The sequence below is a fragment of the Hoplias malabaricus genome, chromosome 7 (assembly GCF_029633855.1).
Source record: "Hoplias malabaricus isolate fHopMal1 chromosome 7, fHopMal1.hap1, whole genome shotgun sequence".
Taxonomy (NCBI): domain Eukaryota; kingdom Metazoa; phylum Chordata; class Actinopteri; order Characiformes; family Erythrinidae; genus Hoplias; species Hoplias malabaricus.
The window spans coordinates 35,198,565-35,212,022 of NC_089806.1; the positions used below are offsets into that span (position 1 = coordinate 35,198,565).

Sequence of the window (13,458 nt, forward strand, 5' to 3'; positions counted from 1 at the left end):
ACAAAAGTGAGTGCCCAAGTATAAATCCCTAGAAAAGTGTTTGGAACTGTGCACAGTGTTCCCCCTATTTTACAGTATCTCTGAGCAAGACCCTTTTTCTTCACACACAAAGCTCTCTTTCTCCTTTTTGCTGCAGATGGCACACTAGAATCAGTGCCTTCCTTTCAGCACTAATGGCTAATGCTAATGGCTAACATGGGGTGCTATCTGAGACAGCACACCATTTCTTCTCCTGAACCCATAACCTATCCAGCGACACGGAGCTGCTATAGTTCTCAGCACATCTAGAACTTTCTGAGAGAGAGAGAGAGAAAGTGAAAGGGAGACTTGGAGTGCCATAGACAGATACATAACTTACTGAGGAGTGGAGGGCTATGAATTCCAGTGTGTGTGTGCGTGTGTGTGTGCGTGTGTGTGTCACATCATCATGTTAGTTTAGATGTGAATATATCACAAAACCATTGGCATGGGAACATAACAAGGCAAATACATTCCTCAAATCTGCCGAATGATCCACATTCCACTGTATAACATTCCAGAGTATTAACCTAATTGATACTTACAGTGTTCTTTTTCACTAACACGCTAATGCACATACTGCAGCACTGGTTTACATACACTTTCACTAATGCCATCTACAACCCAGGTTCCCACAATTTGGCATACTGTAAAATGTAAATAGATGTAAATGAATACAGAATGCAATGATTTACAAATCTCATAGACCCATATTTAATTAAAATCGGACAATATTATCTCATTTAGAACCTGATGGCTGCAACACATCTGTGTAGCATCCCCTCTTCTTTTAACAACAGTCTGTAAACGGGGAGTGAGGAGGCCAATCGCTGGAGTTTTAGGAGAAGAATGTTGTCCCAGTCTTGTCTGATGTAGGATTGTACCTGCTCAACAGTCATGGGTCTTTTGCTGGATTTTTTGTTTCATGATGCGCCAAATGTTTTCTATTAGTGAAAGGTCTGGACTGCAGGCGGCCAGTTCAGCACCTGGACTCTTTATCTGCGAAGCCATGCTGTTGTGATGGATGCATTGTCTGACTGAAATATGCAAGGCCTTCTTTAAAAGGGACCTAGTATATGTTTCTCTAAAACCTCCATATACTGTTCAACATTGATAATGGTTTTCCAGATGTATAAGCTGCCCACGCCATAGACACTAATGCAACCCCATACCATCAGAGATTCAGGCTTTTAAAGTCTGTTGATAACAAGCTGCTTAGTCCCTCTACTCTTTAATTCATCTGACCACAGAACAGTGTTTTCTTTTAACCTCAGTCCATTTTAAATGAGCTTTGGTCCCCAGAAGATGGTGACGTTTCTGGAAACAGCTTTAACCTGCGTTTGTGGATTGCAAAGCGAACTATGTTTACAGACAATTATTTCTGGAAGTGTTCCTGAGCCCAAGCAGTGACTTCCAGTACAAAATCAGACTAGAATTTTGAATGCAGAGCCACATGAGGTCCCAAAGGTAACAAGTATCCAGTATTGACTATTGGCCCTTGCACGCAGGGATTTCTCCAGATTTTCTGAATTCCTTGATGATAATATGTACTGTAGATGGATGACATTCAAAGTCCTCACATTTTTATATTGAGGAACCTATTTCTGACATTGTCTCACTTTCATGTGTGTTCTATGATCTATTGTTAATAAAATATGGGTCTACTAGATTTTCTATTAGATGGAATTGGGTTTGTATATGGTGGCCTTTATTGGGCTGTGGTTTGTGATAGATGAAATTATATTAAGGGTTGGGGTTAGGGTTTCTTTGAACTGTCTCGGTCAAATGTCGTCATTTATACAGAGAAAAAACAGTAGTACACAAACAATCTCAAATTCTACATGCTGATGCATTTACTTTACTTAATATGTATATAAAATAGTATTTCCAAATGTATCATCAGTACATCTTTTCTGCTTAATCCATTTCAGAGTCATTGGTGGCAACAGGGTTCACAAGCCAGCCTGGAGATGTAATCCCTCCAGTGTGTCCTGGGTCTATCCTGGGGCCTCCTTCCAGTTGATCGTGCCTGGTATACCTCCAGTGGGAGGCATCCAAGAGGTATCCGTATCAGATGCCCAAACCACCTCAACTTACTCCTGGCATCATGTTTATTTCCAAATGTATGCTAGTGCTAATTTCATACACATTCATTTTCTGCAACAATTTCATTCTTTTCAGTGCTGCGACGGGCCCTGAAGCCCACCCAGAATCATTGAGTGCAAAGCAGGATCACACCCTGGAAAGGGCAACAGTCCATCACTCACACCTTTGAACAGTAAATCCACCTACCAAAATGTTTTTGGACTGTGAGAGGAAATCTGAGCGCCCTGTTTGTAAGTTAAATCATGTTACCACATCCTCTACAGGAAATCTTTTTATATGGATTGGATACTTATTTGTAATCAGTGTTTTTGTGTTACCAATAATATTAATGTAATTAAAATATAGTAATAGTAATTAATCATCATTAAAACTCTACCAACTTTTACTCCAGTTTATATGTCTAGTAGGTATCCCAAAGGTCATCAATATTACATACTCTAAACATATTTGTGTTCACTGAGAGGTCTTGCAGGAAACGTGTTAGCTTCACAGAATATGTTTTGGTAGAGTCCTATCTTATCTTAACAGAAAAAAAAAATTCTTGCAGTTTGACTCCTGGTCTTGATCTCAGCAGAGCAAACACGGAGGTGTCAATCAAGCAGCATGGGCCAACTCCAGGCAAGTGTGGACAGAGTCATTTTAAATACATTTTTTTTGTTGTTTTGTGAACTTTTGTTGCTACGTGCTTGATCAGCATGACTGACTGGAACTCAAATGAAGCCTCAGGGGCAGTGCAAAGAGGGAAACAGTCCTATGAATATTAAGACATGCTCCAAAAAATCATTGCACATCTCCTCAGGAAAGCTTTCCAGACTCATATGTAAAGCATATTAATGTGTGGCAGCTTTTAACATGTGCCAGCTTCCTCTTGCAATTTTTTAAGCATTCTAGGCCTCAATTTCTGTGTCAGATTAGTCTTTTTAGTCCTAGAGCCCACCATTCCTCTTCAAAGTTAGGCTTGTGGGCAGGAGGACCTGGCCCTAGATCTGTGTAAAAGGGTAAGGATATTTGGTGTCCTGGAAAATCTAACCAGCCCAGAAAAAGAGCTATCTAAGATTCTCTATCATCCATCCCGGACACTCATGTTCTTTGCAAATGCAGCAGCACACACAGTCAGGCAGCAGCCAAAACATGAATGGGACATAACCAATATGACAGGAGCGAAATACAAACAGTGTGCACCAGGGTTGGACGGTATAATGTATACTGTAATAATAACTGTAACTGTAATAATAACGTATACCACAGTATTTACATTAGTGGACAATATGTCACAATGAGAGCGCTATTTAAAAATTACAGTGTGTATAATTTCTGCTCTGTGTCTGTTTGGTCAGTGCATGGCAAAATCATGCTCACAGAAAAGAGCACTGTGGGAGCTTACTGACTGTTGGTGTCATGCTCTGAACACAGGTGGGGGATAAAAAGCCCAGTTGGCCACCAAAGTTATGAATTTAGTGCTGAGTTAGGGTAATATCCATTTGAAGCAAAGTAAAACCCTCAGAAGACCTTCAGTCTGTGTGCTCACAGATATGAGGCTTAACCCTTTAAATGTTAGCTAGAACACAGTCTGTGCTATAGTGTTTAGCTTCTTAGCACACTTACATAAGCCTAACAGGCTAGCTACCTTTCTTATTTTCTTTTCTTTTAGTCCAGGACCAGTCATTCGATTTCACTGAGCTTTTTTTGTCAATGAATTGTTTATTTATTTAATGTTACACTGTATGTTGGTGTACACTGAGCCAAATTGTGGCTACACTGAACAGAACTGTTTAATGCTTGTTATCATCCATACATTCATACTGTATAATGTTCATATTTTGAAATGGTATGATGGTATGAAAAAAGTGTATACCACCCATCCCTAGTAGGCACAAAATGTAAGCTATTAATTGAGGTTCAGATCATGGGCATGTTAGCATCTGTATTTTCACAGTAGCATTCCACTGAGCACTGGTTACTAAGTAACAACTCAGATTATGCTGAAGCTACCACTACTACTGCTAACAGTTACTGTTAAAATTAGTGCTGTCAATGTTAACACATTAATGCATCCGAATAATCTGGAAACTTTAAAATGCTATTGTTTTTTGGTTATTTGTTTGTTTGTTTTTAAGGTAAATGAATAATTTTAACAAATTTAATTGCAATTTCCTCCAATAATTTAAAAACCGTCAATTAATTAATTAATTTTCTTATTATCATTATTATTTTTTAAATATATATTTTTTAAATTAAATGGGCGGCAAGGTGGCACAGCTGGTAGTGTCGCATTCACACAGCTCTAGGGACCTGGAGGTTGTGGGTTCGATTCCCGCTCCGGGTGACTGTCTGTGAGGAGTTTGGTGTGTTCTCCCTGTGTCTGCGTGGGTTTCCTCCGGGTGCTCCAGTTTCCTCCCATGGTCCAAAAACACACGTTGGTAGGTGGCTTGGTGACTCCAAAGTGTAGGTGTGAGTGTGTGTGTTGCCCTGTGAAGGACTGGCGCCCCCTCCAGGGTGTATTCCCCCCTTGCGCACAATCATTCCAGGTAGGCTCTGGACCCACCGCAACCCTGAACTGGATAAGGGTTACAGATAATGAATGAATGAATTTTTTTTTTTACTTTTACAGAGCCTAGTGACATATTAGCGATAGTTTTATTCAGTGATCTAACCACAGAGCCATTTCTGCTGAGCTTGGTTAATTACATTGTATTTTTGCTAAAATAGACTATGTATTAAATCTCATAATTAACATTCTTGTCCTCCTCTGTCTATCTCTCTCTCTCACTCTCTCTCTCACACAGCTGCTACGAGAAGTTTGACACCTTTTTTCTCCTGCCTTTGCTGAATCCACTCAGTTATCTCTTATTAAGTTGCTGAAGCTGGAATAGGGAGCTGTGCTGCAGTAACCTTTATTTTCTCCATTGAAGCTTCTGTGATTGAGCTTAATCACGTTCAATTCTAAAACTTTCCCTGAAAGTTTTACTCAGCAAATTAAAAGGTTTTAATTGAAAAATCATCAAATCTACAGAGAGATATTATTCATTCATTCATTCATTATCTGTAACCCTTATCCAGTTCGCGGAGGGTCCAGAGCCTACCTGGCATCATTGGGCACAAGACGGGAATACACCCTGGAGGGGGCGCCAGTCCTTCACAGGACAACACAGACACACACACATTCACTCACACACTCACACCTACGGACAATTTTGAGTCGCCAATCCACCTACCAACGTGTGTTTTTGGACTGTGGGAGGAAACCGGAGTACCTGGAGGAAACCGGAGCACCTGGAGGAAACCCACGCGGACACGGGGAGAACACACCAACTCCTCACAGACAGTCACTCGGAGCAGGAATCGAACCCACAACCTCCAGGTCCCTGGAGCTGTATGACTGTGACACTACCTGCTGCACCACCGTGTCGCCCCAGAGATATTATAATAAAGTAAAAAAAAAAAATTCTCAAGCCAACAGATCGTGCATACCACGGAACACCTTTATTTTTTTTATCGGCGAGTCAAAAATAAAAGGAAGTACTTGCATTTAACATGTGATTAATGAGAAATAACAGAATATTCTTGTAATTAACACAACATTTTTTCAATTGACAGCACTAATAGAAATTATTTACGTTTTTAGCAGTGTATTTGGCATCCATGCAGTCCATTCTGGTATATATTTTCCGGGGAAATAAAAAACCTTATTGCAAAAAGTGTCATTCTTGCAAAACAATGTTCTAGGCTGTAAAGTATTGTCTTTCATGAGTAAATTTAAGCTTAAATCAGCAGTAAACTGCAAAACTACACTACTACAGAACTGTGATTCTGCTGCTTTATTCTATTTCCTGCTGGAAATAAAGCATAGCTTTCAAGATAGCTGGACACCAGCAGAATCTGCAAACATATGCTGTGTTTTGGATGCTGGTCAGCAGCAGGGAAAATTGTTCTGCTAAACCAGCAAATAACAGCACATGTTGTGTTTGGATACTTGTATACTGGGTGACCAGCATCAGCCTGTTTATGTTGGCATAGAATAAAACAGCATAGTAGTTGCTGGACACTTTCAAGCTCACAAAATTAGTACTCTGAGTAGTATTTTGTCTTTATTTCGGGTGTGCACTACTAGATATGTGGTAGGAGTACTGATATTTGTAATGCTAATATAAAATGAAAAGTTACTGTGTAAGTACCTTTGTAGTCTGCTCATCATAAATCTGCTCAAAAAAACAAAAGATTTTATGGTCATCATTTTTTATAAGGGACAAATATTTAACACAAGTCCAATAAACAGCATAGTTATCATTTTAGCAATAACTGCTTCTTACTATCTCCCTACATCCAACTAAAATCCTCTCCTGATTTACGCAGTGGTCTTCTGTCTGGATTCATAAAAAATTCATTGTGGAATTAAATAGTTGGATACTGTAGAAGGAAAATATATTACTTCAGTGGCACTAGTCCTAATGATACAGTTACATTCAAACTTTTGGTTCCCCAATAATATTCTTTTAACAAGTGAAAATAAGTTAAGGCATCTACAGAGAACACACTTCTCCAAATTTTAATAAACAAGAACTGCACAATTGCTACATACTTTGCCTAGAAATTTTTTTTTATTGTATATGTTAAGCATATACATATGTTTAACTAAATAGAACACACACATCACTGACCATACAGGAACAATTTGTAGTTTTATAATTACAGACCATAGACCATTTGTTGCTTTGTGTACCCCCCCACCCTGTTCTTCAGCAGCCAGGACCCCCAGAGGACCACCACAGAGCAGGTATGATTTTAGTGGTGGATCATTCTAAGCGCTGAAGTGACACTGACGTAGTGGTGATGTGTTAATGTGTAACGTGTTGGTACGAGTGGATCAGACACAGCAGTCGCTGCTGGAGGTTTTAAACACTGTCCACTCTGTTAGACACTCCTACCTCGTTGGTCCACCTTGTAGATGTAAAGTCAGAGACAGTAGCTCAGCTGTTGCTGCACAGATTGTGTTGGAGTACATGGATAATAACATTATTGGTTACATTGATTTGTAAATTAAATTACCAATCTGTGAAGTGAGAAGAAAAATCACAAAACATGCCCTTTAACTAGAAGTGTCCAAACCCTTCCATTTCAAAATCCTACAAGACTCCGGTCCTTAAATGCACTCTGTCCTCTCCTGAACCTACACACAGCTTCAAAGATCAATAATCTAATCAAGAATCCAACTGAGACATCCCCTGAAGTAGCTTGCCAACCTTTAGCCCCAAGAAGAACCTTCAGTCCTGCCCAGCTTTGAACTTAATAACCCCTTGATTTCAAGTCCAGCAACACTTGAGGGCCAATTAACACCTTTAGTAATTAGTTCGGCAAACGTCAGCCCTCTTGGGTCAGATTCCCAGACTCTGCGCCGGCTGCCAGGACCGTAAACAAGCAGCCAGCCAAAACAGGCTCAGACCCTAAACATAAACAGTAAGGTTCCAGCTGCAATGATTAGCGTTTTTTTTTTTTTTTTTTTTTTTTACAAAAGTAGTGGGTGAAAAGGACAGAAAGATAACAGCGGGAGATTCATGGCTTTTTTGAAAATCTTGCTCCCCCCGCTATTTCCCCCTCTTTGTCGTGGCTAATTAAATCATGCTAGCTCTGTGAGAATCATTAATAACACATGATTAATCCACAAAAGCATAAGGAGCTTTAGCCAAGCTCTCGGATGGTGAGGCAGCAAGCAATGAACACAAACATGCCACGCTAAAAGAAAAACTGATATCAAAGCTCCAGAGCTTGTCTTGGCTTCTGCAGAAGTAAAACATGGACTAAAGTTAACAGTTCTCCGGTTGTGATGGAATTTTCCGTTCTATAATTCGCTGCCATTTGGAATGCTGCTCTTAGCGTTGGAATTTCGTAAACATATACTTTCAGGATACAATGTTTAATTAACGTTATGAAATTGCCGACTTTGTTAAGTATGGCTTTGAGATGATGAGAGCTGAAAATATTCGGACAGAGAGGGGTCAGAAAACCACGCAGGCTGCTAGGTACAGAACAAAAGCAACCGTTTTCCAATGACCTTCCATTTTCCGCCTCGGCTGTAAGGAGAGCATTCCTGGGGGCTGTGTAATTTAGGGAACGCTTCAACTAATTACTGGACAGTAGATCAAACAGAAGCTTGGACACTCTCACAATGGCTGGCTCAAGGCCCTCAAGCATTCTCAAAATTTCAGGGAAAATGATAGGATCCTGAATCTACCCGAGTGACAATAAACCAGCTTCTTTATTGTTCTCTCAAAGACAGCAGCCTACAAAAGATGTGGAGTCTGACAGCGTGGGAGGGTTCTGGTTCTCTGAAGTCTGAAGATAGAATTCTGACGAGGACAGACACCTGCAGGAACAAACGGTAGTTTGTTTACATCCATCCAGCAAGTGGAAAAAGAGCTCCTTTATGAGTTTTAGAGAAAAGAATTGGAAACCTTCAGTGTAAACAGGTAGTGACTCAGTTCACATTCTGAGGACACTCAATTTTTTGCATTTTGAGAGAATGCTGCTGACATTCTGATCACTTCTAGTTTTTTCTTGTTTTAAATCCAGACTTTCTCCACAATTATTAGTCATCTCCAATTCCACTGCTTCACTGAATCCCCCCAAAACACACAGAGTGTCACAACAGTTTGAATATTGAAGGCGAACAGGTGCTTCTTCCAAGGAAAGAGGCTAACTCACTGATTTTTTCCTTGGAAGTCTACTGATGCAACACCACTGAAGAGTTTACATGTTGTTGAACACAATCTGTCAAGATCTGTCTCAGCTGACAGATATTTGTGCTAATTAGCACTGTGTGCAGTGATTGGAGCAGAGAGGAGTGTTCTACCCAGAGAGCGAAGCCAGTTGAGCTCTCTAATGGCACTATTCCACTGCATGGTACCTACTTGACTCTACTTGCTTTTGGTGCCTGGTCTGTTTTCACTGCCACAGCTCCCCACCCTCTGAAATGTAGCTGATGAATAGCATGGTCTCTAATGCGAACCTTGGACTTTGGAAGCCACAACAACTATGTAGCGTCAAGCGCTCTTTACTCATTGTGTATTGGTATTTTATTTTTTATTTTTTACAGAACAGGGCTTATCCATGCAAGAGATCAATTAGATAAGTAGAGTTTTTCATTCCTTGTTGCACCCTCCAGCTCTTGCTGAATTCCTTTTCAGCCACCAATCCAAGAAGCATTTGAACCTCTTTAAAAGTCCACAGCACAATTTTATGAGCTGCCGTTCTGAGTCAGATAAAAACACATGATCTCTACTGCAGCTTGGAGATTTTACAAATGTCTGTGCTCGATGTGCTCAATGATTTGCATTGTGATTTTCAAGTCTCTCTGGCCATTTCAGAGCTCTACAAGTTTACACATCAAAATTTAGTCCCTACTCAGCCCTCTTAGAATCACAAGTGAGCAGGCCCTAAATAGTACCGGATTCCAGGTGCCAGATACCAAATTTGCCTATTGGAGAAATGAAAAAAGCAGATTGGACCTGAGTAGAAATGGGTAGCAGTGTAAAAGCGCCATAGGACTCCTGGCCTCCCTAATTTTTGGCTACTCAAAAGTTCTGATCCAGTTGTGTTAACTAGGTTGCCAATGAGTTGCAGTACACTTCAGCATTGCAACAGTGATACATTGTTTTAACATTATTTACTTGAAAATTTGACTTCAGTCATTTCATCAGCACATCACTAGGGTGACAAGTATAAACCGAGGTTCTAGGAAGGTCAGTAGAAAATCCTCATGTTTTTGGGAGAGCTGTCATAACAAGCAGAATGTTCTGCACTATTTTCTCCACTCGGTTAGACCTCAGCTCCAGAGAGCCACATGTATATTATCTGAAACAACTGGTTCATCAACACATTCCCAGCTTCCAGTGGAGAGGTTCTGTTTGCTTTGGCTCACAGGGAGTGACAGATGTTTTTCTTCTCTATAAGACAAATGTCAGTGTATACTGCTGCAGCTACTGAAGACACATAACACAAGTCACCCATTGATCTCATCAACTTTAACTTCTGAGATGTATTGCACTGCAGTAGATACAGAGAGAAAAGTGAGACAGGCTACACTTCTTTATCTTCTACATGCTTTACCATTTTCACACACCTGCTATGGCATCAGACATGGAAGCATGAAGGAAGCAGATGAAGGCTAGAAAACAGATTTAGGTGACTGTGTTCCTAGGAGAATTCTTTGTAACTTTAACAAGAAATTCTTGTGCATTCTGAGACTTAAATAGAGAGACTTGCTCTCTCTGGGTATACAGGATGTCCCTCGTTTTCCCCTACTTCTCAGTGTGATACTAGCCAGCCTGGGTGTGTGTGCGCTAACATAAACAAGATGAATTGGCCATGACTAAAAACTGAGGATAAAACTGGTTAATGAAATAGAACAATGGAAATAAAATCACCGATCAGGAAACCTGGCTCCCTAGTCATGTGTTGGGGACACTATGGCTACGTTCACATTGCCAGGCTGAAGTGATTCAAACTTGATTTTAATGTGACACAGATATGACATTTTCAGGGCTTTGTGGACATTTCAAATCAGATTTTTTTTCAAATAAGGTTTGAGTCACTTTCAAATGTGGTTCGTTCCACGTGAATGTAAACAGTTAAATTGGATTTTATGTGCGTTTTTGACTGTATGCATGCGCTTAGTGCTGTCATCTCAAGCAGGATGAGCAGAGTGATAAAAACAACAAAGGAGGAGAGGCTCTAGCTGCATCCCAAATAATATCATACTCCCTACATAGTGCACTTCACAGATTACATTACAAACTTACTACACCCAGACAGGGCACTAGTTCTACAGCAAAATGTAAAGCTTATAGCCGATAATAAACAGTTTTATACATCAATATACAATGCACAATGTGCAGAAACCATAGTTTTACGACAGTGTAGGGTGTAGGGAGACATCTGAGCAAATCCCTTGGAGCAGAAGGCTGGCTTTTTTTTTGTTTGCCTTCTCATCCTATTCATGTACAGCCTACAAACAGTTTGCCGTCCTCCCAAGCAAATGCAATGCAATAAATGTGTCAGTTTTTCCCAGTATTAATACAATCAAATGTCTCACAAATATGATGTTTTTGTTGTTTTTGTATCAATGTGCATGTGTGCCATCTTATGAACAGATATGTTCACATCGCAGACATATACAGGCCACTTACACTTATGAATGTGTACCGTCAAGACCAAATCCTATCTGAGCAAAACATTGGAACTGATTAATGAGGCTTGTAATGTGAACATAGCTTACTACAGTTCTGATTGGCCATTAAGAATTAATCTGCAGATTGGCTTAATGATGACCATTGATGGCTTAAATGCTGTGTTTGTTGGAGAGAAATGTTGCCTCTCAGAATTCTGCACTGTCATCCGACTCCCCAACAAACCCCCATCAAGAAAGTCTTCAAATCTACACAGTTTGTAAGAACAGATATATATTATTAATATGAAAAGTTGTTGGACCAAACCCAACCTCCAAAAAATATATTGTGTTTTACTGTTTCATTTTTTCTTGTTATTTTATGTATCATAAACACAATAACAATTCAATATAAACATATGTTGATATAAATATAATAAAATGTCAAATGATATTGCTAAAACATGTAAAGAACTACCAAACAAAAACAATAATGGGCATTCCATTTTTTACTGGCAGCAATGATTCTTATAACAGGGGTGACGGAGGACAGTGTCTGGCCATATAGTGGGGAGCCTCCTCTCTGATTACATCACTAACCCCTCTATCCCTGGGCCATGTGGTTAAACACACCCTGCTGAATAATTTCAGAGGCTTTCTATTTTATTATCAGCGACAATCCGCGACTACTATATTAACTTTGAGCAGATTTACATTGGGCGTGTGTGTTGTATATATGCCCAGCCTATGTATGCCAGGCTATAAGTCAGTTTCTGGCAGCGTGTGGCCGAACATCACTACAACCTTTGATTTAACAAGTAGGAGCAGCCCAAGATTAAGCCCCCTTGGTCTAAACCATCAGTGTAATGACAAGGGGGGGGTTCTTGAGGTCTCCACCCATAACTGTTATTCTGTGGGTTTGCCGCTGTCAATCTGAGCCAAATGTGGTAGCTCTGGCAGAAGCTGCTTTCCTTTTTAAGAGGAATGGAAATTTTTTTTCATCACAGAAGGCTGAGCCATGGTGAAGTTCAGGGCAGGTTAGACTGTCACAGGTGGAGCAAAGTAAGCATGGGGCCAATACAAGCTTTTCGTGCAGTGGTTTTCTACATGGGAGATACAATTTGGGTGGTTGGTGGTCAAAAAACTTTGCCCACATAGGCCTATATTTATTATGAAATATGTTCCATAGAATCTTCCACACTAATGGGAACACTTTGCCATTATAAGCTAAAACAGTCCCCCACTGGCAGGGTTTGGGAGCTGCAGCCGCTAGTCAAGCAGCTAAACTCAAATTGAACTTGACTACCTTTCATACTTTAATATCATAAGGTAATTATATAAAAATCAAGACCTAGACATAACAATTCAGTGAAATAAAAAGCTAAATTATTCATTCATTCATTCATTATCTGTAACTCTTATCCAGGTGGGTCCAGAGCCTACCTGGGATCATTGGGTGCAAGGTGGGAATACACCCTGGAGGGGGTAAGCTAAATTAATGAGTCTTTTACCTCATAACTCTCCTAGTACAAGAACTGCTTATGCTCTTGGTAATGTCATGTACATACATACTCATTATGTACATAGACATACACCGATCAGCCATGAGTTTATGATCACCTCCTTGTTTCTACACCCCATGTCCATCCTCTCAGCTGCTCTGAACATACTGTGTCATGCTCTGTTCGTCTGTGTGAGTAAGCAGAGAAGATTGGGCCACGTCCTATTGTAGCGCCATACTCCTGACATAGTGCACATCACAGATAATAAAACTAACAATATAGACAGTAATTAGACACTCATTTGACAAGGAAACTTGAACTTTATAGCTCACTAAAAATATTTTTTGACATACAACATGAGTGCACTTATTTTATGACAGGCTGAACCCTAAAGAGATTGTAGGGAGACATTTGGGATTCTGGCTTCGCAGCGTGGAAACATCTCTCACTGATCACTCACACCTTCAGACAAAAGGAGCTACTTTATTAAACTTTTAAACCCAACCAGAGGAATAATTTAACCAGACCGTCATGATTATTTTCCATAAAACATTATCTTCCAAAAATCTATTCCACTGTCAGATGACGGGACAATGGGATCAGATAATTTACACTTTAAACAGAGGGGGAAAGACTGAGACAAAGGAACATGTGGCTTGTGTCTGTAGTCTC

General features: G+C 40.0%; 1 protein-coding gene and 1 long non-coding RNA gene across 2 annotated transcripts in view; one reads left to right on the forward strand and one right to left on the reverse strand.

Moving 5' to 3' along the window:
• Nucleotides 1-2,343, forward strand: part of LOC136702544 (uncharacterized) — a 64,112-nt gene extending 61,769 nt beyond the window's left edge. Inside the window, exons 3-4 of the long non-coding RNA XR_010803928.1 lie at nucleotides 1,950-2,079; nucleotides 2,200-2,343. This is a non-coding gene — a long non-coding RNA (uncharacterized lncRNA). The remainder of the gene's footprint in view (nucleotides 1-1,949; nucleotides 2,080-2,199) is intronic.
• Nucleotides 1-13,458, reverse strand: part of usta (uronyl 2-sulfotransferase a) — a 132,926-nt gene that overhangs the window by 56,976 nt on the left and 62,492 nt on the right. The window lies entirely within an intron of this gene.